Below are 577 nucleotides of genomic sequence, written 5' to 3'. Positions count from 1 at the left end.
TTTTAATTTTTTTTAATAATATTCATGTAACATTCTAGGAACATTTTGCGCTTATAGGGCATGGACTTACTCGCTACGAAACTTGAACAACATACGTTGTTTGCATAAAAGTACATTCGTATTCTTATTAAGCTATTTAGCATTTCAATCAGTATCTTTTATTATTACGTGCTTTAATTTTAATTGCATTCATTATAGAGAAAATGCACTGTATAGGCTGTGTTCCAAATTTCACTGCCAGCGCTGAAAATCTAGTTTACATCACGTATACTATACATTTCCAGTACTGCCAGTGAATTTTGAAACAGCCATATGGTGCGTTCGGGGAGACGCTAATAGCGCTATCTGTCATTCTATCTTTGTTGTTTATTAAACGTAAAACAAGGATAGAATGACACAATAGCGTTAATAGCGTCTCCCTGAACGCACCTATAGTAGGAGCATATTGGAATATGTTGGAGCATGCGAACAAACTTTAAGCTATAGATTACGTTACGTATACTATAGCAAAAATGGACCCTAGAGTTATCTAGGCGTAATGCTGGATTCACACTGCATCCGATTTTCGTTGTACGAC

This window comes from Mycetomoellerius zeteki, unplaced genomic scaffold (assembly GCF_001594055.1).
Source record: "Mycetomoellerius zeteki isolate Tzet28-1 unplaced genomic scaffold, Tzet1.0 scaffold223, whole genome shotgun sequence".
NCBI classification, from domain to species: Eukaryota; Metazoa; Arthropoda; class Insecta; order Hymenoptera; family Formicidae; genus Mycetomoellerius; species Mycetomoellerius zeteki.
The sequence above is the reverse complement of the archived record's forward strand: the minus strand, read 5'-3'. Positions refer to the sequence as shown.